We start from the raw sequence: 27,941 nt of genomic DNA, 5'->3' as shown, positions 1-27,941 counted from the left end.
TTATACGACCAGCTAAAAACCTCAGTTTCCCCAGGCGCGTTGGATTACCTCTACCTCGAATAGGGCGGGTCCAGGACATTTCCCCTTCGTCATTCGTTTCACTGCGCCGCACAGCTCTTCAATCCGAAACTTTGTGATGTTTTCGACATTCGGAGGGGTTCCGTCTGATCTCTATCTGCTCCAGCGTGTCAGTTTCTTCTTAATCATCGGGTATTAGAGCTGTTAGCATCGCCGCTGCGGTTGTTCGCCAGTTGGAGGCCTTGTGGCCTCCGCGGGGTGGACGCCGTCTCTTCTCTTCTGAGTTTACCCGCGACCGTTTTATTCCCCAGGGCTCTTTCTTACCCTCCTCGGTTACAAAATCTTGTCAGCTCTGGATCTTTGCTCTCGTTACAGTGTTTATATATTGCTTCCTGATTTCCCAGTACCGCAGCTTTTCTTGTTCCCTCGTTATCCTTCGGGTCCTTATCCCCTTTGTATCTTCTTCTTGCCAGGTAGGTGTTCCTTTTTGCTCGTATGAGCTCGGGCGTCCACCATGGTACTGATATATAGTGCCATTTCTTCTTAGGAATAGCCGTGTCGCATTCGTTCAACGTCCTCAGCCTGCTGGAAGGTTGTCTCGCGGAGTGACTCTTTCTCCTCCATGACAACCCTTTGAAACACTTCCCAGTTGGCAATCCGCGTATTATATCTTCTTCCTTGCAGCTGCGTCGGGATACTTCGTTTCTCGAAATCCAGACGCGTCTCCAATATCCTATGGTCGCTGGAGGTTCCGTCCTCGTGAACTCTCCATTCTTTCACGAGCGATATTACCTCCGAACTCGCTATAGTTACCTCTATATTTGATCGCTCTCCGGTTGTCTCAAATGTGCGAGCCTGGCCTGATTTGTTAAGGACGCGGAGGCCGCACTGTGCGATAACGGCCTTCAGAGCTTCTCCTCTGTCGTCAGTGCTCCTGTCACACCATAACGGAAATGCTCTCAGTCAGCGAAAATTACTGGCTTATTACGTAGATTTGCGTTGCTCCGTCGCTTATCTGCACACATACGCAGTGCGTTGTGCACAGCGCGGCGACCTCGAGCGGTGTTACTGAACGCTATCTGGCCTTTTGGCTCCGTAGTTTCCACTACTAGGCCATTAACACTAATTTTTCGAATTGCAGTAACTTGTATTCCCCTATACGGGGAATATAACCACGTTCTTCGGTAGTTTAACCGCCATTTGTCCAGCCTTTTTGCTCGCCATCTTGACCTTTTCGGTATACGAGGGTTGTTTTAATTTAGTCTTCGCTGTTTTCTTGACAGCTGTTTCAAGCCGCTTGCTGACTTGTAGCGAATGGGAAGGAGACAGAAAGAGGCGGCGAAGATCACGACGAGGAAGAAGGTAACAGAACGCAGAAGAGGCGATGCTCGTGAGACGGAAGACGGATCTTCCGCCGACGAAGGAAGAAGACCGATAACAGGACTTTGTGGAGAGCCTGACGAAGAGTTCAGAAATTTTATCACTCGGCATGGAGAGAATGGTGAGGAGAATCACGGTCTCGAGCAAGGGAGATCCCATGTTGATCAAGCTAAACAATGAAAGCGTACGAGAGATTAATAGAGTAAGGGAGTGGATTGATTCCAACACGGAAGCGAACAGTGGACGTCGCGATAGGAAGTCGTTCGCTACTCAGATCAAAGTTTTCAAAGTCACTAGTTTGATATAAAACTGCGAGCATTCGACCACGAGACTAGTCTTGGGCACAGTCTTGGTCGCGGTTTGAACACCCATTTTAATACTTTGTAATTTCGCTACTTCATAACATTTTAATATTGTACTTAACCACCTTTGTGAATAAAGCATATAAAAATATAAAAGGACAGTCAATTTGGGCTATTGCTCAGCTCTTCCTTTTTCTATTTCCTCATCACGAATTTTCCGCGACACTAGCTATGACGCAGGTTCTCTTAGCAGGTTCTACTATATTTGGGCATATTATATTGTATTGCACACTACCTCTTCGATTACGTATTTCCACTATTAAGACAGAAGAACAGATTCAAGATACTTATTGTAATCTTAACTTAAGAAAAAAGAAACTTCTTGTGATATAAACTCGAAACGGGAACATATATCAGCTATATCATATCTATATGTATCGATTTAATGTGTTGAGGATTAGAAAAGCATGTTGGTCATGTTGTACGAAAAGATTGATTTTTCGAAATCTTTTTTTTTAGTGCATCGGTTGACACAATTGAATACATTGAAACTATTATTTTTCTAAAAATATTCAAGCTTTGAATTAATATTTATATAAATTATAAAATATTTAATAAATTATATAATAAATATGTAAAAATATATAATAAGCTACACATTATGAAAATTAAATTATAAATTTAGTCAAAAGAGTTTCAACAATTTAGTATAAAAATATTAAAGAATTGAATACGTCGAGACGTAATATATATTTTACAAGAGAAATAAGATATGAAATATTATAAATAATAAATCATTTATTCGCTGCACGATGTATTTTGCATGATATTTTGCATTGTCTTTTATTTATACTTTCACACATCATTTTCATAATATATTCATGAATTAAAATGTGTTTTTATAACCTATGCTCTATTAACGATTTTCCGTATGTTCAATGTGGTGTGTTCTATAGAGTATATATATTTCTTATTCATCTCCAGCCATAAACCAGAATGGGGAGCATGAGGCGGGCATGGGTTTTCGGGCCGTAGGACCACGTCCCGGGAAACCCCGATAGATCTGATGCTCTCTTACAGTCGGGTGGCAGCTGGTCGGTGCCTCTGGCGCCCGTCAATTTTGCCGATCCGATGCGGAGAGTTTCGGAGAAGTTGGTGGGCCCATGCCTGTCAAGACCACTCACCTCACCTTCTTGTGGGGCCCCCCGACACCCTGCACCGGCTTTGACCGGGACAGGGTGCGAAAGAGTGAGTGGCACCAGGACGGACTTTGTTGATGACCGCGGCGACAACAATGACAAACATCATGGATTGCGACCAAAAAGCGAAAATGGTTTACGGTGCAGGGGAGGGATACCCCAGTACCGGCGCAGCGGTGGGTAGTCAAGTGGGCTCACCTGCGTCGTCATCTCACGACCACGGCTGTTCGGGGGTGGACCGCCAGGCCCCCGGATGTGTTTTCACGTCTGGTGAGGCGGGAGGCAATAGTACGGAGATTCATAAGGAACCTCCGAGAAGAATAACAAGAGCATCGCGGAGAACCACGGGCGGGGCGGACGGCGTCTTCCTCGCACCGGCCGCGGTAACGGGCCTCGCGCCGGTAAGGGAGCTAAGAGCGCGGACGAGGTCCGATGACGGGGATTCGGTCGCCTCTTCCGCGTCCCGGTCATCCCTGGGATCGATCGTCTCCGGGGGGAAGAGAAGGCGCATGACGACGCTGACCCCGGAGATTTCTGTGGATTTGGCGCTGGACATACGGATGAGCTCGGCGGCCGACATGAGCGCCGAGTTCACCAGGCAGGTGTCTAAGATCTTGCGGGTGGCGACGACAGCGCCGAACCTGAAGGGAACAAGTGTCAAGGACCTAAAAAACGCGGCGGCCTACGTCGCCGCCGCATGGAGGGAGCTTAACCTACAGAGGGCTGAGGTGGTCCACAGCGGTAGCTCCACGGCCGCCAAGCTCGCGGAAGCAAGGCTGACCGCGTTGGAGGAGGAAAACGCGGCCTTGCGTAAAGAGAAAACGAGGCTGGCCGCTCGCACCCACGAGTGCCCGCGGTGCAACGGTCGGGCTATTGAGCCCGGCCACCCTCCGCGGGAGGGGAAGCAAGAAGACGCGCGTCTGGACGCCCTAGAGAAAAAGATGGGCGAACTCGGTCCCTCCATCATGAGGGCCATCGAGGAACGGTTCGGGGGCCGAAGACCGCGCAGCCCCGAACCTCGGCGCAAGGCGGACCAACCCGCTGTCCCACGCGTCACCCAAGCCACAATGCTCCCGAGGGAGCAGGAGGGTGGCGAATGGAGGGTGGTGGAAAGACGGCAGCGGAAGAAAAGGGCCGCAAGGAAGGAGGAGGAAAAAGAGAGAATGCCCGCTGCTCCTTCGTCGCGAGTAACGGGCGTACGGAAGACGGGCGTCGCACTGGTGGCTAAAAAAGGAACGGCGCAGGCGACAAAAACGGCCGGGCTCCCCCGCGCACCGCGTACGTCCGCGGTGACGTTGACTATCAACGAGGGGGTTAAGACTTCATACGCCGATGTTCTCGCGACGGCGCGACAGAAGGTCCCGCTTGCGGAGATCGGCGTCGAATCCCTCGGAATGAGGAAGTCGATGACCGGGGGTATAATTATCCGGCTCCCAGGCGACAGAGACAGAGGAAAGGCGTCGCGATTGGCGACGCGTCTGGCCGAGGTGCTGGATCCGGCCGCGGTGAGAGTAGCGGCCCCGAACAGGACGGCGGAGCTGAGGGTAGCCGGGATAGACATCTCGATCGCTAAGGAGGAGCTGCGGCAGGCGCTGGCCTCAGCGGCGGGATGCGGCAGTGCGGAAGTGCGGGTCGGAGAGATCCGCACCACCAGATACGGCCTTGGGACTGCATGGGTAAGGTGCCCAGTGGCTGGAGCCCGGAAATTAGCCCGGGACGGGAAAGTAGCTCTGGGATGGTCCACGGCGAAGGTCACGGCTATCCCGAAGAGACCCTTGCAGTGCTTTAAATGCCTGGAGCTGGGGCACATGCGGGCAACCTGCACGTCCAACGTGGATCGCGGGCATCTGTGCTACAGGTGTGGCGGTAGCGGGCATCGTGCCAGGGGGTGTCCCGCCTCCGCGCCCAAGTGCCCGTTATGCGAGTCGCTGGGGGCGCCAGCCAACCACAGGATGTGCGGGGCGGCATGTGCTCCGCCGAGAACTAAGAGGAAGCCACCGATCCGTGAACCGACCGCGGAGGTAACGCAAGAGGGGAGCACCGTCGAACATTCAGCGGCAGATGGCCGGGAGGAGGCCATGGAGGTGATTGAGGGATTTTAACCGTCTCCTCCAATGCAACCTGGGCAGATCGAGAAGGGCGCATGACCTGCTCCTCCAGACTATCCGGGAGGGAGAGGTCGCCCTCGCGACAGTGGCCGAGCCGTATCGCGTCCCTGACGCTCCCAACTGGATCGGGGATTTGGACGGACTGACGGCCATAACTTGGACGCCGACCCTGGGCGCCTTTGGCGCCCTGCTTGACCGTGGCAGCGGCTACGTCGCGGTCGAATGGGCAGGAATAGCGGTGGTGGCGGTCTACGTCTCCCCCAACAGCGGCCTGGCCGCGTTCGGGGATTTTCTGGACGATGTCGGGGAATGCGTCAAAAGGTGCTTTCCCCGTCAGGTGCTGGTCCTCGGGGACTTCAACGCTCACTCGACGCAGTGGGGGAACTCCGCGACGAACGCCAGAGGAAGATGGCTGACAGACTGGGCTGCGGGACTCGGACTCCTGCTGGTAAACAAGGGTACGGCGAGCACCTGCGTGGCGTGGAGGGGGTCCTCCGTGGTCGACATCACGTGGGCCACCTCGAAGCTGTACCCGAGGATCCGTGACTGGAGAGTGGCCGAGGGAGTCGAGACCTTGTCCGATCACCTCTACATACTTATGGAGGTGGTCTCGGAGGACGTGGACGAAAATAACAACCAAGTCGCCCGAGGTGGTGCAGGCCGCTCCGGCCCGCAACCGCCCAGATGGCGCCTGAAGGAGCGGGACAGGGAGATGCTGCGGGCGGCAGCCATCGTCTCGGCGTGGAGCTGGGACGCCCAAGGGACGACCAGTCTGGGAAGCGTCGACGAAGAGGCGGAGATCCTCCAAGAATACATGAACGCGGCGTGCGACGCCTCGATGCCGCGCTCCGTCCCGGGCGGTGGACGCAACCGCAGCGTTCACTGGTGGACGCCGGAGATAGCGGAATTGCGGGCGAGCTGCGTACGGGCACGCAGAAGATTCCTGAGGGCCCGTCGCCGTAGAAGGACGCGCGACGAGGAGGAGATCTCCCGCTGCTACGGGGTCTACAGAGAGGCGAGACGAACTCTGCAGCGGGAGATCAAGATCGCGAAGGCTCGGTCTTGGAAGGAGCTGATCGAGGCGGTTGAGTCAGACCCGTGGGGGCGGCCGTACAAGGTGGTAACGAAGAAGTTGCGACCCGCGGCCCCCTCGCTGACCGCCAACATGGATCCGGTACTGCTGGCCAGGGTCATCGGGACGCTGTTTCCGCGGCAGGACAGCGACGCGGGGCGGTCGGGATGGTCCCTCTCCTCCGGCGGGGGCGAGACGTCGTCAACAGCAGCGGTGGCGACGACGTCGACGGAGCGGAGCGAGGAGCTGCAGGTCACTCGGGAGGAGCTTCTCGCGGCGACTAAGAAGATGGCGTCCCGGGATGTGGCACCGGGTCCGGACGGAGTTCCGGGCCGAGTCTGGGCGGAGACGATGGAGGTGGTGGCCCCTCGCGTGCGGCACCTGTTTACCCGATGCCTGAGGGAGGGCATCTACCCGCGGATATGGCGGATGGCGAGATTGGTCCTGCTGCGAAAGGAGGGTCGTCCGCCGGAGTCGCCGTCAGCGTACAGGCCGATATGCCTGCTGGACGAGATCGGGAAGCTCCTCGAGAGGGTGATCGCCGCCCGTCTGGAGGCCCATATCTCGGGGCGGGTTCCCGGATGGCACGACAGTCAGTACGGCTTTCGCCGGGGTCGCTCCACGGTGGATGCTGTGAAGCGGGTTAGGAGCATGGCGGAGGACATGGTTTCCCGCTACGGAACGGCGGTAGCGGTCTCCCTGGACGTCAGCAATGCCTTCAACTCTATCCCCTGGGCGAGGATAATGGAGGCTCTGCGACATTTCGAGGTGCCGGCGTACCTGGTTGAGGTCATCGGAGCCTACCTAAACGATAGGTGGATCACCTTCACTGGGAAGAACGGGGAAGAGAGAAGGCGCGTGGAGCGCGGCGTCCCGCAGGGTTCGGTGTTGGGACCAATCTTGTGGATCACGGCCTACGACTCCGTCCTTCGATGCCCGATGCCCCCGGGCACGGGCTTGGTCTGTTACGCCGACGATACCTTGGTACTAGCCGGGGGACGGTGGTGGAGTGAGACCGTGATTCTCGCGGAAGACGCTGTGGCATGCGCGGTGCACGCTATTCAGCGACTGGGATTGAACGTGTCGCCGGCCAAGTCGGAGGCCCTATGGTTCTTCGACCGCCGCCGCAGGGGATCCCCTCCCGATGGTTTGTCCGTGGCCATAAATGGCGAAGCGGTGCCGGTGAAGTGTCGTATGAGGTACCTGGGCCTCACCATCGACAGTCGGTGGACGTTCGGACCACATTTCGAGCTCCTGGTCCCGAGGGTGACGGCTGCAGCCAACGCCTTGTGCGGCCTTCTTCCGAATATAGGCGGAGCAGGGTCGGGAGTCCGCCGACTCTACGAGGGAGTGATCCGGTCCCGGGTCCTCTATGGGGCACCGGTGTGGGCCCAAGACCTGATGGCCAACCGCCGCAGTCGTACCCTGGTGAGGAGACTGCAAAGGACGATCGCTATCCGAATAGCCAGAGGATATCGAACAATATCCTACGAGTCGGCGACAGTGCTGGCGGCGTCCCCCCCGTTCGAGCTGCGGGCCCTCGAGCTCTGTCGGGTGCATGAACACCTGAGGGCACCGCCTTCGACGGTGGCGCTGTCGCTGGGCGGCCTCTCGGCCTCGAACGTCCGGGAAGAGGCAAAGCTGGAGATCTGGGAGCGGTGGCGCTCCCAGCTGATGGAGGAGGACGCCAGGCGGCCACACCGAGCCGTCCGCGCCGTGCTTCCCAATTGGGAGGCTTGGAGAGATCAAGGCGGGGTTCCGCTCACCTTCAGGACGACACAGATGCTCGCCGGACACGGGGTCTTCGGTGAGTACCTGCTGAAGATCGGGCGGGAGGTGACGTCCACCTGTCACCACTGCGGGGAAGAGGAGGACACGGCACAGCACACGCTGGAGTTCTGTCCAGCGTGGGCGGAACCGCGGCGCGTCCTGCAGCTCGACATCGGCGAGAGGTTGGCTCCGGAAGCGGTCGTTGAGGCCATGCTCCGAGGGCCCCGGGAGTTTAACGCTGTCCGCGCCTACTGCGAGGAGGTTATGCAGAGAAAGGAGCGGGCAGAGAGGGACCGGAAGAGAAGAGCCGATCCCAGTAGATCATCGCATCAACGTCGCAGGGGCTCCGTACGACGCAGGGGCGCGGCGCCGCCGTCGCTGCCCCGGGTGCGCCAGATTAGGGGACGTGGCGCTAGGAGGAGTGGTTCCCCCTAGCTTCCCAACTCAAGCCGGGATGCCTCCCTAGACAACTACAACGGCAGGGAGATAGACGACGAGGCTGCACTCGGTAGTGATTCGCAAGAGACCCCGGGTGCACCTCCGAACGTCGGGATGACCACCGTGGGGTTTTAGTCGGTAGGAGTCCGACACTACACGGTCGTTGCTACGCAGCGCCGAGTGTCCATGAGGATTTCCCCACGATAAAAAAAAAAAAAAAAAAAAAAAAAAAAAAAAGCCATAAACCAGAATATTGAGTGTACTATTACTTTCCTGCAGATTGTAAAATCATAAAATTTATACAAATGTTACAGATTTATATTATATGTAAAGAAAGGATACAGAGACACAGCATATCATAACTGGATACATGTATTTTCTGTGGCATATTTTGAATTCTTATTAATACAAAATTTAAATCTTATTAGTGAGAATTACGACACATTTGGAAGCTTTAGCTTTTCTAGTGTCACGTTTATGTCATGATATAGATCATAGAGGAACAAATAATGCATTTAAAACTAAACGCTCTACGGTTCCAGCTAGTCTTTATAGTTCTGTAATGGAGGTAAATTAGCTTTGAGAACAAAACTGTCGTAACAAAAATGTAGAAACTGACAACTTGAGTTCGCGCTCGCCATCCATATGAGATGCGCTAGTTACAATAAATAGTACCTAGAGGATAGTTCTAGATACAATCGATAGATTTAATCGATAGGTTTAAGATGTTCTTTTGTTTTTATCCGTAGTTCGTGTAAGAAAGTGCGATAAAGGTATTTCGGCTGAGAAAGGTTTATCTAAAGAATAAAATAATAGCTACAGTGATCCTACCTCTGAATACAGAAATAAGAACAAAAAGTTGAACATAAATGTGATAACAAATATAACTTATCGTTCTTTCATTTAACAGAGACATCATTTTGCACAGACCATGTGCATTTTAGATAAAGAAGGGTGCAATATATTTGAAAACGTTAATAATGAAGAGTATAGCGAAGCATTAGATCTACTGAAAAATAATATACTTGCAACTGACTTAGCATGCCACTTTCGAACGATAGAAAAACAGGAAGAGATGGTTAGAAGTAAATTTGACCAAAATGACTGAACGAAAGAGATTATTTCTTAATATGCTTGTGACATGTTGTGATCTTAGTGATCAGACTAAGCAGTGGAAAGTTTCTAAAAAAACTGCAGTAAGTAAAAGTCTAAGTTTAGATAAATTTCGAAGACGATAATATATTGAAGAGCTTATGTGCTTTTTTTATTTGACTTTGCGTTAGGAACAAATTTATGATGAATTTTTTCACAAGCAGATTTAGAAAAAAGTATGTGTAATTCCCACATAGAAATGATGGATAGAGAACGAGCATCTATACCAGACCTACAAGTTCAATTCATTGCAAATATAGTCTTTCCACGTTTTACATAAGTATATTTTAAAAGAAACTGTCTTTCTACAATATATGTATACACTTTTATTTTTAATATACGTTTAAAGTCAAAAAATCGGATCTAAGATTTATTTTTTATAACGAGTATAATTAAAAGGAAGAATAGTATTTTTGTAAAAGATAATATTTTCTTAATTGAAAAAGATAGTGATGTTTCGTGAAGACAGTAGAATATAGATTATAGATTATAAACCTTTCCCTTTATTTAATTAATTTTAGTCTTCCATATAATTTGTTTCGCTATTTTGTTTCTTAGTAATCTTTCTACATTATATCCAATGGTACAACCACTTATTGACGTGCTGAAAGAAAATCGAGCTTTATGGGAAGTATCTAAAAGCATATTCCAAAAATTTTTTGAAAGCAGAAACAAAAGGTATTGCTATCCTATTGGATGCTACTTTTGAGGAAGAAGTATTACAACTTTATGCTTAAAGCAATACAGGTTTCTCAAGCAATTCTATCAAATTAGAATTAAACGAAACAACAAATAATAGTAGGTGTACAATAAAATAAATACACGATATTTTTACCATGAATATAAAAGTTTTTAAAGTATATAAATCATAAGATTTTTTAAATTCAAAAGCAATAGAAAAGGCCTATTAATCACTAGATGTACAAAAAATAAAAAAATTTATTTATTACAAGAACGCAGGCGTTCTAAAACTGTTTATTATAAATTTGATGTACACTGAAATGTTATATTTATTATTTATTTATATATATATATTATTTACATGTATCTACATAAGTATGTTATAAATTATAAATATTTTATTCTTTAAAATCGTGTTCCTTAAATATGTATTTAGTATTTAACATTTTTTGTGATATATTACTTATTGTTATTAAATGCATGAAAATATGAACATTATATGTAGTTTATGACATATATTAGTTTGTAAGAAGAATTTGTGCAATTTAAAAAATCATATACTTTATATGATTGTAATATAATAATCTCTTAAAATGTAAACGTTTTTATTAATAATAGTTCATAACCTGAGTCATACATTTAGTTTACATTTCTAAATTTGTATTTTCCATTTTACCATCTCTATTTTTCTCAATATTTAAAGTTATATAATGTACAAATTGTACCAATACTTTTTAACCGATTAAATTATAAATTGAAGTTCCACAAAGCTTTAAAAACATTAACTTAATAAACTTTTATAGTGGTTTGTAGACTTCATATTATTTATATTCAAATTCATAGTAACAATAAAATTTTTAATTTTACATATTAAAGAAATTGCTATTTTTCCCAAAAGTTTACTTTTAGGAATATAAGCACAATTAAGAGAAATGTATGCGTTTCTATAAGAAAGTTTTAGTGAAGCTTTTATTCATAGATGGGAACATTATAATATGATTTACAAAAACACATGCTTTGATGTGATAATGAATAATGAAATTGACAAAATGATTTAGATATGGAATTTGTTTCAGCTTCATTAATAATAAATAAAACTTTCTACAAAAATTCATTAAACATATTATATTTATACAACTTTATTACCGATTTTAAAACATATTATATACTTTCCAGTAATCAAATTGTAAATATAGTAAACAAATAATTGTGTTAAGTTATAGTAAAGATTTATAATCTATATAATATGACATATTACGTACATACATACGATATGTGTAACATTAATCACATGTATATACAACAATACAACGTTATTATTACTTATTTAAAGTTATTACTTATTATTATTATATTAATGAAATTTATAATATCGAGTTTTGAAAATCACCAATTGCGTTGTAGTGAAAATGTTGTCTTGACTAAACTGATTAGGTTTAATAACACGGAATACCGATTGTTATTTTTGTCTTAATATTTAATGTTTAGTCTTTTCACTGAAAAAGTCAGAGGCAAAAGTTCAGAAATTACTTTACGTTCGGAATAGCACGTCTGCGGTCAATCGACTTTCAAAATCCTCGTCTCTGCATTCTCAATAAAAATAACATGACATAAATCCACATCTTAGTAAATACCATCTTTGGTAAATACACACATTGGCAATCAATGGACGACATACCTTCTTAGGCCTAACTCGTAACTCGCAACCCACAGGGGCTTGGGATTGGTTAAGGTTAAGGGTTAGACAAATTGTACAAGGGGATAAGACTACTACTGATTCGCCTAACTAGATAAACCGCCATATTTGATTGTCTAGTACAAAGGAACGGACATATTCAAACAATCAGGTTTTTTCAAATAGAAGTTCCATAAGGAAATTTTTCCAATAGAATCACACAGTTTTCGTAGTTGTTAAACACGTCTGCATCGCGTATAAGTAGCGTTTGCTTAGAATAACGTCGTTTTTGTACCTCACAAACCTACCAAGACTATAAGTTGGTTTTGCGAGAAATGTTTTTCATAGTTGATACACCATTCTATAAATATCTCGATACCTGATCGTTACTTTTACAACCGCGGACGCTAACAGAAAACTATTTTACGTGAAGATACAATTATAGAAATTGATAATTGCTCGACTAATCAAATTACATCGGATGCGATTTAAATTCTAGAGAATAATGGCGCGCCCGGGAGAATAGATGGCATTAAACGCAATGATTCAAATTGAATTGAAAAGTTTTTATGTATTTAGAGGACTTTTATGTAAAGGATGGTTGATCGTGAGATTTATTAGACGAGATTGCTCGTTGTTGAAATTATCAAGTATATTTTTAAATGATTAAATAAATAATTACAGATAATGTTCGCAAAGACGCTCGTACTAACGGATTCGCTAAGACAATGTATAATCGCTCGCTGATAACTCGTTGGTAACTGATCGATACTCGGTAGATACTCGGTAGATACTCGGTAGATATTCGGTAGATATTCGGTAGATATTCGTAGATACTGATCGATAACTGAACTCTTATCGGAAAATTTAAATTCGTCTTTGTTCGACGGTTGCACGTAACGATGACATTGTTTTGCCCGGAGTTTATTTATTATGTATGTCCTAACGATATTGGTACTCCAATGCAAAAAACAACAACATGATTTGAATTGTCCTCTAGCTCATGTGCCGCTACAAATACTTTCAAGGAGCCATAGTTTCGCTTGTGTCACGAAACGGAGATTATCGTTTCCCTTCCTTTAACACATTTCGCCATTGAAAGACACTAATTTCTGTGACTCGTTTTATCTCTGTTATAAAAGTTTATATTTAAAATTTTTTAGTTTTTATGCAAACGTAACAGGTAAGTAAATATTAATAAATATTATAACAATATAATATAATGCTATATAATAATATTAATAAATTTTTCGCTATTTACTTATTTTATTTCCATTAAAGTATATTGTATTTTTCATTACAGTACTTTCATTTCTATTTAGTATAATAATAAACATATACGTTAATATTCATTGACATTAGTGTAATTGTAATCTTCACTGTAAATTTAATAACATTGATAAGAACAGAATTGTTAAAAGGGTATATATGTGTAATTAAACTAGATTCTATTCTCAACTATATTCAAATATTCAATTACTTCATTATTTTATTATTGTTTCATATAAATATATTTCTTTTTGTTTTGACAAAAATTTTACATATGCTTCTAAGTTAATAGAACTAAACACAATGTGTTTGTATTAATTGTTATATATGTCATAATTTCAAGCATAATATTAAATTATGGTATGTATTATTAAAAAGTATAGTTTAATGTATATATTAAATACTTAAGAATGAGATTAAAGCAATTATTATCAAAGATATATCGAATATACATAATTATTGTTTGGATGTTAACAAATTTATTAACGACTAGTTTGAAGATACTGTGGATTATTTACATAGTTTAATTGCTGAAATACCATAATCAGCCTCTGGCCCTTCAACTACAGAGACGCCGAAAGTTTTGAAGAAAAAAGGTTATCATCGTATAGAGACTATCCCAGAAAATGATATTATCAACATTGATAATACAGTATCAGATTCTACTGCAATACATGATAAAACAGATAATAAAGATATAACAACTGGGGATGTGCTGGAAGCAACAATTGGCCGAGCAAAAAGAGAGACTTCAAGGAAAGCTGTAATTAATATTAAAAAACAGCAGTCAATGTCACTTGCTACAAAATTACGAAGGCTGTTAATTCTTGACAGTAATATAAATGTTTGTATTATATTATGATGAAATTTAATACTTTTAATCTTACCCCAAATCTTATGTTACTAATCAATACTAACCTTTACATATAGTACTTAATAATACTTGATATCGGTTAATTAATATGTTGAAATCTAATTTCTTAATGTATGTACATTATGTATATAAATTCTATTATAACGTTGTTAAATATATTCTAAATTTTTAGAGGAAACGTGAAAGCCGATCTAAGAAAAGGAAAAGTGTTGGAAGTAGTTCAGACGAAGAAACAACACAAGGCCCTACAAAACATAGTAAAACAGAAAAAAGTATTTTAAGCGAAACAATTTCAAGGAAGATCGCGGGTAGTTCACAGATACATTCGCAGGATCATCTTTCTATAAGAGAAGATGCAATACAGCCAGGAAAGATTGAACCATTAAAGTCTTCAATGACAACAAAAAATAGTAATAGAAACAAAACTTTTTCACAGAGTGAAAACACGAAGATGCAGCAGCTAAAAGAAGAAAATGAGTCATTCCCTGAAGTGAAAAAGTTTAAAGCGACTATTAAGAAACAAGAAATTAAAAAACGACAAAAGCGGCAGAACGGATCTATGACATCGAGCGAAAATGAAATATAACCATCTTCGAAGGAAAAGAATATAAAACCACAGGATTTCAGAAAAGAAGAAACACGTATAAGTCAAATGCTCTATTCGATCCATATGGCAAGGTATCTGTAAAAGAAAGAATTGAGGCATTTGAACATCCTGTGTCACGAACACTCCAAATCTTGCTGTTGATATTGATATGAACCAACTAGAATAACTAGAACAAAACACTAGGACTGCTGCACAAACAGAAGCTTCGGAAAATGCAAACACTGCAGAGAAAGCGATTGTTTATAAATTAGCACGAAAGTCACATTTAGCAAAACAAATGCAAAAGAGACAGCGTCAAAAAAGGAAGAAAAAACGTATAGCTCAATTACAACGAGTTCAAGTATAAAATTGATAATTTAAAAGATGAATGTGTACAAAAATAAGGATACCGAAAAAGATATTGATTTTTATATAGTATAGAAAATTAAGTTACAGTTGGATTAATTCGCAGGAAAAGGAAGAAAGAAGAAAAGAAGAAGAGCAACAGCTTTTACAACGTTTAAAAGAACAAGAAGAAGCGGAGCGAATATTAGCTGAACAAAGACGTCGAGAACAGAAAGCTGAAAGACTAAAAGAAGTCGAATTAAGAGTTGAACGACAAGCTGCAGCTGAAGTAATGAAAGCTAAGCATCAGATGCTTACATCACAGGTAACATTGCAAACGATATCAAAGTATTCTTCTGTTATAAAAGCACAAGCTATTGTTCATTCAATATTTTAGACAAAATATGGCTCCAAACAGCATGGTCGAACCACTTACGTTTTGAATAGTGAATCTGACGACAATGAATCAAATGATGAATCGAGAATAAAGCATACAATTCCACATTGGGCACAATGTAAGTATTGTTTCACTTAATGAGTTAATAAACATTAGAGCGCATAAAGTATTCGAATTTTTATCAATTTTAGCGCACATACGTAAAAATCAACTTGCAATGCAACGATACATTCCAGAGAAAGCAGTCCATAAATTCTTTGATAGTAGAAAGTGCACACCGAATTTAACTGAAATGTTTCAAAATGTAGATAGGAGTAGATTAAAACGCACGTCCAGTGCAATTTGGAAGACGCCACCACGTTATTCCATGATGAAACCCGAATAAAAGGTATAATTTGTTAAACTGAATGTTATTGATTTCATATTGTGCCTTAGAGCAAGAGTACTTGTCATACCTTGCACGTAATATAGAAATGATGTTACATTGCAACTATCATTAAAATATGTATGTGTTCTTAATATATCAATGAACGTAAGACTACTTCATTTTTTATATTTTAGAATGATCATAGGCATATATTATTTTTATTGTACTAATCAAATTTTACCATTTTTTCTTATTTATACGTATCTTTTTATGAATTAATAAATAATTGTTCTGGTACGACTTTTTAATGAAAACTAAATTTTATTAGATTTGACTTATTATCACTATTGTGTAATAATTCGCGAGATACAAAACTTTAATGTATCCAGCATTGTGTCTTAAATTTTTTTAAATGGACTTACTCTCCAATCATATTTTCTGGCTTTATCTTTCCTTTCATATTAAATATTTTGTCACAATGAAGTATCACGTTACATGTGACACGACTGTGATTTTTTGTGAGTTTCGGTTCTTGCGCACACTTAACATACGTTACACCGATGACAAGTTTCTGAAGATAAATTATTTACCTTGAGAACAGATTCATAGCGAATAAATAAACTATCACATTGAGGTTCTTGTTTAAGTGGTCCTCCCTCTATTAAACTAAAAGACATGACTTTGACAGATCCACTCATATCTCCAAGTACAATATACGAGTCCTCTTTGATATTTTTACTGACAGCTTACTAATTAGCTTACTAATTTACATTCTCTCCTACATCACGTCGTAATCTTTTGATATCTTTAAATACAATTCGTGTAAAACGCGTAAACACATTTCTTGGACACGAAATAATCGATTTTTACTAAATTCAACATCTTCGTTCTTAGGCTATCTATGAATAGAAAATATATCGCACGATGATTCAGAAAGTTAAATGGTTGTCTTTACATGGAGTTATATCAGTATCACTGTTTATATCGCTTAACAACGCAAATAATTTGTCGATATCCGATATTTTCACAAATTCCCCGTATCGTAGATAGCAAAATTTTCAATAAATTTGCTAAAATAAACCTCAACGGAAGTAAGACTTGGAACAAAGTTTATTAACTGCATATTTATCGATATTTGTTTTGAAATATGAAGAAGGTATCCGACTTTTCTGCACTGTCTAATGAAAATGGATATTTTCTTTTATTTGAATATTTTAAAAGCGAATGCGCCAGCATTGCAGTTTGAAACAGATTTGTAATCTTAGTTCCCAAGCGGTCCCGTTATTCCGTAAATAATTTCAGCCCGGAAATTTTACTTCGTAATAGATTGAAATTCTGAAGTCTGTTGTTTCAAATCCCAATACACGCTAAAATGGAAAAATCCTGTCAAGATTACTAAACGAGTATCAGAGTCGCTCGGCTAACAAAAAATACCTAAATATCTAAGGAGCAACAAGGGAAAAACAGAGAATCGATGCCAGCATAATTCGCTTTATGACAAGAACGTTTTCTACTCGTTCATACTGTACAAGCGCAAGCGCACGCGGTTGCAAATCTTAATCGACTCATCGATCAAAGTCTTGCGTGCGCCTATAACGCTTGTTAGGTTGTTACGCGTGCCGGAGTTCGCTCATCCCTCTCCCACAGATTCAATATAATTTCGCGGAAGAACTTTTTAACTTCCTTCCTCGTTTTGTTACGCTGCGATCTCCTAGCCACGAATGATTTTTTGGCGACGGGTTTATTGCACGAAATTCGTCCTTCCTCATTGACGCGTCTAATCTTCGTCCAATTTTCTCATTGTATCACGTTGTTATTGAACTCTTCGAAACTTCACGTTGTTTAATTTCTTCTTTTCTAATTTAACGTTAATTTTTCGTATTAGAAAATGTTTAAACAAACTTTTTTTATCTTTTTAATTTCTTTATGCTTAGAAATTCCTCGAACGAACCTTTTAAAGTTTAAAGTTTTGTTAAAGTTAGCAACGAATATCGTGCACTTCTTTCAGTTCAACGTTAAAGTCTTCATACAAGAACTTTGAACTTAATAATTATAGCATTTTAGATGATAAAAGAACATTGTTCGTCTTGGTTGTTTCATTCTGTAGGAATATATAAAGATATATAAAAATTCCATTCGTCAAACTTTAAAGAAACAAGCAGATACTTGTTTAAACACTAACGTTCACCTATGCCAGCGGGTCTAAGATTTAAAACTACAATCCAACAAAACTGTAGGTCGCTGGCTAATGATCACAACGGACGATGCCAGGTAATTCGAAGAAAAGAAAGAAACGAATTTTGGCAAATTAACCGCGCTGGTATCTTGAGAGACTCAAGTTCGGAATATATGAAAAATCTGCAACGAATAAAATATACTTAAAAGATGGACAATGTATGAGAAAAGAGAATTTCACTCTCCGATCGTTGAGGTTAATTTTCATTTTCTTATATTTCATCTAAAGTTTAATCAAATCGCGATTAAAATCGATGGTAATCGGAATAAAATTTACGATGTCGCTAATATTGTGTTTAAAAAACGGAATTCATGCGGTTCATCGTTAGTAGCTCGTAAACGTTGCCGACGTTATTCGGCAAATATTCCCGATTCAGTTGGATTTTCAGCGCTTTCCAATCTGTTTTACCGAATTTCTAAACGAAACGTAACATTCCTCGGACCCAACATTTCCATCATACGCGTATTTCAATAATTTCAATAATTACGTCGCTTTTAACTGTCGCTTTTAAGTGTCGCTCTTATCGCATCAAAGCGGAAAGATGAAATTTTTATGAAAGTCTAAGTTTAGATCGATATTTAGTTAACAAATTTACCACAGAAATTATTAATGTTTACTTCGATTCAGCCTTTCGATAATCATAGCACGCAGGGAAATGAAACTTTAAAGAGAAAGACAATCTCTTACTGTTTTCAAAAAAGAATCAGGAAAATTCCAAAACTGTTCGCATATATCTGTTGGAAAACCTGCCAACGTTCACAGATTGCCAAAAGGCAAGATTCTCGGAACTCACAAAACTACCTATAAACTGTTCCAAGACGAAAAATCCTCCGGAAGAAGAAGATGGGAAAGAATAGAGAAAGAATTACGCGAGACTGAACTTCGTAGAATGCGGTGAAGCTCGCGGGAGATCTCGATCGACATGGAAAATGGATTGGAGTAGCGAGGCGAGAGAATGACGCGTGGTGCCGTCCGGAACGGCACCGGCTGACTGAGTGGCGAGTGTCGTGTCGTGTCGTGTGCGGCTTCTGGTTCGATCTGCCCGTGTATATGCTCGCGTGCATTCTGTCCCGTCGTCGACGTCGATTCAAGGACCGCTCCAATTCCCAATATCTAATCGCAGGTAACCGTCTTTTATTTACCTCACAGTGGGTATTCCAATTGGGTTTCAATGGCTGGGAAGGGCGACAGCTTTCCACAGCGAATAAAAGTCCTGATATTTCGATTGTTTATCGGTCTGCTGCTGCCGTTGTTACTACCATCGCCGTCGCCGTCACCATCGCCATCGCGTCACCGTCGCCGTTTCGTCGCCGCCGCTGCTGTTGGCTGTCCGCTGGATAATTGTGCGTCATGCGTGGATTCGATTGTGCTTTGAATAACTAGACGATGGAGCAGTGCCTGGTCTGGAAGAGAGGAACTGTGAGACTAGCCGATGATTGTTGATTTTTGTTGTCATTAGCTGTGCGTAAGGGCAGGCATTCGGCTGGATCAACACATCTGATGCTGTTGTTCCATTCGAATAATAATATTTTGCTTCTGTTAGCTTTTTGGAGCACGTTGATTATTTCTATCTATGCGTTTGATATATCGATATTTGTTGTTAATGCCCGTTTATATTATATTAGAATTTTTCCATGTTATTCAAGATGTCTGAACGTAGTCTAAATTCGAGTACCGTATGTTCGTATCGAATAAAGCAAGCTTTCCTCTGATATCAGGATACAAATTAATAAACGCGTAAACCGAGCAATATTAACCATCGAATAGTTTTCCTAAAACTCGTCCCGCTCGTTATTACGATCGAGAACGGAACGCTCGTAAGTCGACTAAATTCGTCGCACGACGATACATCCGGAATGTTCATGTAGTGACGCGAACCGAGGGAACTTTTTCAACCATGCCTCGTTCATTTTTGTTCTCGTTCCGATCCTTCGTAACAAATAGATTTGTTATTTACCGATTATGGTTTGTGTACGACATTCTTTGTTTCTCCCTTGACAGAACGGAAATCGCTTCGACGAAGAACATCCGTCGCGGCGAACGGTAATTCAGAAAATAACCGAGAAACCGTGAAACAAGACCAAAAGTCGTATGCGATCGGAAATAGTCATCGAAAGATTTATTTCGTAACGGATGGCCTGGATACTACGGTAATTTCATAGTTTCTCCTAACGGAAGAAGCACGTTTAAAACAGTTCTATTGATAAGAAGAAACAAGGCAGGATATTTTGCTGAAAAACGCGGCCAACATCGACCGTCGCTGGTCGTAATTAAGTCGATCGTTTGATCGATGAAAAATAAATTCAGTGTAATATAGAAGAAAACTATATAAAATATTCAAGGTGGACAATGTCGTTTAAAATGTCGGGAAATTAATGGATATTTCAGATAAAAAACAAAAGGTACAACGCATACGAAGGATAATGCGAAACGAATAGAGCGATCGAAGTGTTGGCGATGCAAGGATTAAACCGTTTCATCTCTCGTTGTAAACACGGAAAAGCTGACATTGACGCAGACGTGCAGTATGCTAATAAAATATTCTGTAACGTATCGAGAAGTACCATCGTTCGAAATGCGCCTAATACGCCGAAGTAGGCGAAACTGAAACATTTTACAGTTAGAAGAATGAATCCGTTAAAAACCGATATGAATCCTGCGGATTGATGGATTAAAAAGTCTCAGCCTAGGTACTCGTCGATATTTCAACACGTTCTAGCCAACGATGATCGATATCCGACGTGCTACGATCGAATTTGTGTCAACGTCGATTTAATTGGTTTAGCAAGATACGCTTATCGCGCGGAACAATTCATCAAGCATTAAGAAAGCGAGTATTTTAAGCTCGGTCGGGAGAAAGATACTTGGTTATTACGTTCATCGATTGTTAGTGCTATTGAACTCGCGACAAAGTGCAACATACAACGAAATCGAGATCGAGCGAGATCGAGTGAACCGGGGCAAGGTTGCCTTCCTCTAAGAAATCATCCATATCCTCAGCGGTGGCTTTGCGGTAAGTCTCGTTTTGCGCGTCCGTCAGATCGTATAGACTCTCGTACGTCAGATCGTCGAAAATCTCGTCTCTCTCCTGTTCCTTGCTGGCTCGACGTTTCACGCGTGACCTGTCCGAAGTTCTCTCGTCGCAAGATCACGCTGCCGTTCACGTAGGTGGCACCACGAGTGATTCATCATCGACGTTGAAGATGTTCGACGTAGAATCGCTATCGATGCCACCCATGTTCTGCGGCGCTTCTTCCTCAATCTGAGTCGGCGGAACCGTTGCCACTCGATTGTTTCTGTCCCTCTGTTCCACCAGATTCTGAAGCACGACGTCTGCCAAAAGGCCCTCTAAGGATCTAGACCTTCGATGGGACGTCTCCGTTCCAAGCACCAACTTGGCTGTTCGACTTATCGCGAAAGCCATGCGGATACAGATTCCTCGTGCTAATCTCTGCCGACGAGATATTAGGCAGAGGCTCGGTAGATTTTACCCTGCTCAAAGTATCGGCTTCGTAAAAGTTCTTGTCCACGAGATCGACTTTGTTGTCGCCCAACAGTTGACAAGTCGTTTTCCTGAGTTCGGCTGCTATTCGCCTAGCCTCGTCTACGTCATCCACTTGAATCTGTCTGGGCATTTGCCTGGAAATTGGATTTACTATACGCTCTATATCGTTCCTCTTGTTTAACGCGGAAGCGTCGTCTCTGTGATTGTTTAGTTGAGGCAATCTGGAAGAATGACCGATCGGCTTCATCGACTCGGCGGTATCTACGGCGTTTACGCTACCTTGGAGATCGGAGTAGTAGTAAGGAGCGCCTGACTGCTCGTTCTGTAGATATGGCACGCCTGGCAGATACGATTGAGGTGTGGGATCGAAGTTTGATAGTGACTGGAATCCTGACTGGCCGACCTCGAATGACTTTGAAACCGTAGATCGGAGTAGGGACTCGCGTTTTGCATCATGTTGCCGACCAAACTACTCCCGTGGTTTTCTAAGGATATCGAACCCATAGGAGAGTGCATGGAGGGCTGGGCGCTGGCAGCTCTCTGAGAAGCCATATAAGTCAGACCGAAGTGGCTCCATAGGGCAGAGAGTAACTAGAGTCTCTGCTATGAGAAACCGTAAGCAGATCATTTTGAGATCCTAACTGAAGACCGTGCGAATTGTCTCGCGATTGGTTGTTCGATCGGATCGCCGGTGAATTTCTCAGTTCAATATCTCCGGAGAAAAGCTCGAAATATTTTCGCAATGAGCATCCCCGATGAAGGATTGCAAGTGCTGATGAGAAGGAGGAGCAAGCTACTCATCGAAGGCAAGCTACTCGCCGATCCCACTTGGTTCGCTGCGCCATTCCTTAGAGATTGGTCAAGATTATCGAAGCCCAAGTTCGCTTGCCTCGACAGATCGCGGTTGGTGGTCTTCTGCAGCTTGTCCACTACCATCGTGTTCTCGTTGAATCTGTAAATGCTATTGTAACTGAGATCTTTCGTATACAAGTCGATGTTGAAGATGTCGCGAGCCTGCAATCCCTCCAGATACTGAATCCAAGTCGATACTAGCTCCGTCGAAGCGGCTTCCGAGGGACTCCAATTCGTCTAAGCTGTCAAGAACTCCGCACACTTCGCTGACTGGTCTGGTTTTCAATTATCTGTGTCGCGCTTCCACTTCGGGCATTCTCAGTTCCACCGAGTCGCTTCCGGACGCGCTCTTCAAAAAGATTCTAATGTCTCTAAAAGTGGAGCTGATGGTAGCGTCCGAAAATCTCGACGGAGGCCTATGGGTCTCGATCTGACCCAACGACTTCGGAAAGTCTCTGCCCGAGGTGTTATCCTTCGTCACCGCTATTTACGAAGACCTTTTTGATTTCTAAAGATTTTTGCATGTCCAAAGAGTCCAAATCGTCCAACGGAGGCGGACCTGAAAGTATCCGACAGACTGAACCTAGGATGCCGTGGAGCGTCGATCGAATCGAGATCCTTTGAGGATTCATTGGCATCCGAACTATCGGACTTGAAGGCTGTTAAAATATCAGGGAGATTGGTCGTCCTCGAATATGTCGAATCGTCGTTTCTCTTTGAAAGGGACACCTTTCCACCGTCCTGTTCCTTCTTTCCCGACAACTGACTCACCCCCATGTACACTGGCTCATTTTGTTGTCAGAAACATAGACAAACTCGTAACGAGGCGTGTCCAAGGTAGAACAATCGCCGTAATCCTGTTTCCTACTTTCGTCGGTGGGCGACAAAAGGGAATGGATCATACCGTTCTGCGCAATCTCCACGTACGAACATTCCTCGTGGTCCAAATTGGCAGACAGGCTCTCCATTATCTTTGGATTCGGTCTGTCGTCGTTTGAATGCAATATAGCTTTCCTAGGAGTCATGGGCAGATAGTGTTCTTCGGGACTGATATCCTCTTGTTTCACGGTGGGACTCGTGGTACCGCTTTCTTCGGAGAAACGATCGCCGTCAGACAACAGAGATTCCGTGACGCTTAACTTAGCGCAACTGGGATTCGATGGGATGTCTACATCCTCCGTAGGTATAGTTTGATCGCTCTCGCTCTTCTTAGAGGATGATCCTTTCTTACGTCTAAAGGAGACGTCCTCCTTCTTCCTCGTCGTATCGGTATACATTCTACGGTCGTTGATAGGCTCTGGTACAATTTGATCGATTTATAGGGTCCTCTCGTCCCGCGCGTCTTCATTTCTCTCACGCTGATCCAGATCGCTGCCCGTATCGTACAGCAAAGCCTCAGAGTCTCTGAACACTCCACGGTCTTTCACTTCCTGGTACCTACCCTATTCCTGTCTTTGAACCTGTCGAGACTTCCTCTCGAAATTCACCAGCAGATCCTTCACGGATTTGTTGCTATCTTGTTCTCGATCGCTCGACGACAAAAACACGTTTTACGAGCTGAAATTTGAACGGCGACCACAATCGAACGCCTCTACGATAGTGTTAGCGATATAATCCTCGAAATGCCATGCTGACCTACATTTTGCAAAGTAGTACGGCTATAGCGCGAGCGTTAAGTCGTAATGGCCGGTTAGTTAAATCCGAAAGCTCTTAATCGTTCCCATTCACAAGTCAGCCCAATCCCAACAGCAGCAAAGAGGAGGAGTCCCACGGAGAAAATGTTTGCAGATTCTGCTCTTTTCTTACGCCTCTTGTTCTATCTTTTTGTGTCTATTTTTCGGTTTCCTTTCACCTTTCTTAAAGTTCCTTGCTATCTACAAATTTGATCTACCCCTAGACGAGGGGCAACTTGGCGATAGAGAGAAGAACAGTTAGAGAAAGTTAAGAGAGCACAGACGAGGAAATTCCGAAGGTTGTAGTAGTGATGTCCGCTCGGTCTCGATCGCGAAATGTCGCTAAAACGTACGCGCTTCTTTTTCTCGTTTCATTTCAATTCGTTCGTGCGTTCGTACTTGTGTTAGTTTTCAAGAAGATGATTAAAGTAATTTTAATGAAAGTGTAACAGGATTCGTGATACATACGGATTGATTCGACTCTCAAATTGATTCGAGGCACTTTATCCGAAAACTGGTACGTAGAAAAAGTATAAATCGTTGGTTTCATGCTCGATCAGCGTTTCCGTTCGTTCTTCGTTAACGTATCTCTAACACCATACTATCGACTCGTGCAATACAATACAGAAGCGTCTTATTCGTTTTAAGGCTTATTTCGCAGAACACACGCGTGAATGCGTCGACCGTGTTAGGGCGGTTATACTGGTTAGAGTTTGCTATCTTACTTGGTACAGTCCAACTATCTACTTAGAATTCTTTCAGTCAGTAGACGCGGCACGTTCGTGGGCATATTTATGAACAATTGTGTATAAATGGTCCAAAAATTCTTAACTCGATATATTGTTTACGATACAATTAGCAAACTGGGCGTTAAAAAGATCTTTCAACAGGTATACGACCTAAATTTGGTAATGAACCAGGCTGAACAATTTTTCTGGTTAATCGTAAAATTCGGTCCCAAACTGATTTACCGAATTATATAAAGTCAACGTACAAAGTTAAATCAAACATTCCAAAGTAGCTTATACGTGTACTGAAAGGAATATGGTCCCAGGATCGGCCCGTGTCGGAGAGGCCACAACTCAGGCCTACCTTCGTCGTCGCTGGAGTAGCTGTTGTATCGCGAAACGTTGGCGATAGTCCGGCGGCCGTCGGTGCTCTTGCTGCGGACATGTGGCCGGTGACTGTCCTCTCTTCGCCTTGAGTGACAACCTTCTGCGACAGAGGCCTCGTGAACAGTGAGCTCGAGCAGCACCTGCTGCTTGTAATAGTTCGACAGCTCATCTAGACAGGAATCATTTCGAAGTCGTGACAAGTCTAAGCATTATCGTTTGTTATGTAAAAACATTATTTTTTACATAACGCTGCTCAACTGAAATTAAGCAAATTAACTGAATTAAGTAAAAAAAAAAAAAAAAAATGAAAATACGTGTATTTTCAGGAAATTGCCTTTCTTCTCCTAGCGAATTCGAATATTTATCTAATGAGCAAAATTTATCTGATTACGATAATGGTGAACGAGACGAAAATTAAAAAAAAGAAAAATTATTACACGAAAACTCTGCTGGATGATTTTCCACTTTATGAGTTCAACGGTTCATCGATCAATGTTTTTCAAACCTCATTGTACAGGAGCATGTATTTTATGTTTTTTCTTTATTATAACCATTTCAAAACTTCATGATTCATGTTATACTTAAGCTTTAGAGTTGAAAGCTATATTTTACAAAAAGATTAAATAGAGAATTCTTTCCTCTACAGATTTACAAAAAATTTTGTACGAAGATCCTGGCTGTGTCAATACTTCTGCTTGGCACTGTATTAGCATGAGCGAACAGTCTAACTTCGAATCGGCTTGACAAAAATCGAACGACTAGCACAAACAGCTAGTGACCGCTTATTTTTCATAGCTCGGAATATAGTTATGGACATTAGGACGAAATTGTTACCGGAGAAAATACAAAAGTTATGTAGTTCAATACGACAAGATTTCTACAGGTTTTCTACATGTTATGTATATCAGGTATGTACGTATGAAACCGGAATTTGCCTATAGATGGCCCTAGCTGATAATGTAGTTACCACTATACTGCGTCATTGATGCCAAAAGTCTTTGTTGACATCTCACAAACATTTTCGACTCAGAACAATACAAGTTTCATACAACAGCATAGTTTGTAATAGCGTTGAACATGTCGAATTTTGTGCCTGGAAACTACGATTTGCGGACAGCATTGATTTTCTGTTACTATTTGAAGAAAACTGCTGCAGAATCGCATCGAACGCTTGTCGAAGCTTACGGTGAGCATGCTCTTGGTAAATCACAGTGCTTTGAGTGGTTTAAAAAAATCAGAAGTGGCAATTTTGACGCGAGGAACGAATAACGTGGAAGACCACCCAAAAAGTTTCAAGAAAGAGAATTGCAAGCATCGTTGGACGAGGATGACGCTCAAACGCAACAACAACTCGCTGATCAATTAAACGTGACACGAGAAGCCGTCTTCATACGTTTGAAAGCCATGGGAAAGATCCAGAAGGTGGGAAAATGGGTTCCACATGAACCGAATGAAAGACAGCAGGAAAACCGAAAAACCACTTGCGAAATGCTGCTCGCCAGATACAAAAGAAAGTCATTTCTCCAACGAATTGTGACTAGCGATGAAAATGGTGGATATATTTTAAGAATCCTAAGCGTAAAAGATCATGGGTAGTTCCAGGCGAACCACCGACATCGACTACAAGACCAAATCGCTATGGACGGAAGACAATGCTCTGTGTTTGGTGGGATCAGAAGGGTATGATCTGTTATGAGCTGTTAAAACCTGGCGAAACCGTTAATACTGAGCGCTACCGACAATAAACGATCGATTTGAATCAAGCATTGCGTGAAAAACGACCAGAATATCAAAAAAGGCAACACAAAGTAATTTTGCTTCATGACACCATGGCACCATCTCATACAGCAAAACCGGTCAAGGAAACGATCGAAGCGTTCAGTTGAGAAATACTTTCACACGCGGCTTACTCACCAGACTTAGCTCCGTCCGATTATTATTTATTTGCATCGATGGGACACGCACTTTCTGACCAGCACTTCACTTCTTACGAAAATGTACGAAAATGGCTCGATGACTGGTTTGCCTCAAAAAAAGAGCGACAGCTTTTTTGGCGTGGCATCCACCAATTGCCAGACAGGTGGGGAAAATGTATAGCTAGCGATGGGCAATACTTCGAATAAAATATTTTTAATCATTTTCATACAATAAACGTGTATTTTCTATACAATAATTCCGGTTTCATATTTACATACCTGGTATAGAAACCAAAAATGTAATAGAAATAAAAAGCTACCTAAAATAAGAAGATTAAATTTATTTGTTTTCATGACTTGCCTTTATATGTAGAATAATTTTCTGTCCGGTTACTGCATTACCCTGTCTATTATTGAACAAATTTTATGTTACAATTATTTACACAAAGCTAATACGCGTACGAATATCTTTTCATTTTATAAACATTTATGTATAAAATATCTATCTACGTTAAATCAATTTCTTTTTATAGAAACTTAATAAGTTAATTTTCTAGATAAAAAAATTAAAACTTTCAGTAAATTGTTGTACAACGCGTACTCTTCTACGTACAGGATACGAATGACGAGTGAACGTTTTCGAGCTCTACGGCGATCGCTTATATAGTGACGACGACGGATTAGTATTGCTCAGTGATTGGCTACGCTTCGAGACTATAGGCGCTACCTGTACGTGATCACTGCGTAAAAATCAGTTCGTGGCACGCTCCCTCCGCCCCTCCTGCGCCCACCGATCACTCAGTCCCGCAGGAACTAAAAGTAGGCCACCGATCTGTCCTGTTTTGCGACAAAGTTTTCAGGACAGAAAAAGAAAGAAAAGACAATATCGTATAAAAGTACCGTTTTTGAACGGCTTAAATTAAATTACAAACTGTAATGTTAAAAATGTAAACCCAACACAAAATATGGTATGGCTACGTCGTACCATCGAGCGTAAGAGTACTTTTACCA

The 27,941-nt window shown here is 42.7% G+C and overlaps 2 long non-coding RNA genes and 1 pseudogene across 2 annotated transcripts in view; 1 reads left to right on the top strand and 2 right to left on the bottom strand.

The window, feature by feature from the left end:
• The window catches only part of LOC139996508 (uncharacterized), a 289,415-nt gene that overhangs the window by 41,802 nt on the left and 219,672 nt on the right, over positions 1-27,941 (bottom strand). The window lies entirely within an intron of this gene.
• LOC141445939 (uncharacterized) lies at positions 1,189-27,707 on the bottom strand. The gene is made up of 3 exons (XR_012453422.1): positions 27,292-27,707; positions 24,992-25,183; positions 1,189-1,567 (listed from the first exon to the last, which is right to left on the bottom strand). It is a non-coding gene; the product is annotated as an uncharacterized lncRNA (long non-coding RNA).
• LOC139996667 (uncharacterized) lies at positions 12,322-16,130 on the top strand (annotated as a pseudogene).

The sequence above is a fragment of the Bombus fervidus genome, chromosome 18 (assembly GCF_041682495.2).
Source record: "Bombus fervidus isolate BK054 chromosome 18, iyBomFerv1, whole genome shotgun sequence".
NCBI classification, from domain to species: Eukaryota; Metazoa; Arthropoda; class Insecta; order Hymenoptera; family Apidae; genus Bombus; species Bombus fervidus.
The sequence above is the reverse complement of the archived record's forward strand: the minus strand, read 5'-3'. Positions and strand labels throughout refer to the sequence as shown.